The sequence below is a fragment of the Saprolegnia parasitica genome (assembly GCF_000151545.1).
Source record: "Saprolegnia parasitica CBS 223.65 unplaced genomic scaffold supercont2.28, whole genome shotgun sequence".
Lineage (NCBI taxonomy): Eukaryota > Oomycota > Saprolegniomycetes > Saprolegniales > Saprolegniaceae > Saprolegnia > Saprolegnia parasitica.
Genome location: NW_012156422.1, coordinates 256,250 through 256,516, shown reverse-complemented (window position 1 = coordinate 256,516; position 267 = coordinate 256,250).

Genomic DNA, 267 nt, shown 5'->3' with positions numbered 1-267 from the left:
CCGGCACCTCGGTCATCACTTTTCATTTCGCCTCCAACATGGCCAACGACACCGTCGCGACGCCGACACATCTCGACGATACGCTCCTCCCGACGCCACCGACGCCCAAGCGCTGGTCGCAACGGGTGCTCGGTGTCATTGCTGTCTGTGGCGTCGTGTGTGCCGCCGTCGGCGCCTACTACGTTTTTGGTCCCAAGCCCACTAACGACGCTATCAGCATCGTGACGCAGATCCAGCAGTCGCCCGGCCTCAAGGTCGTCGTGAACG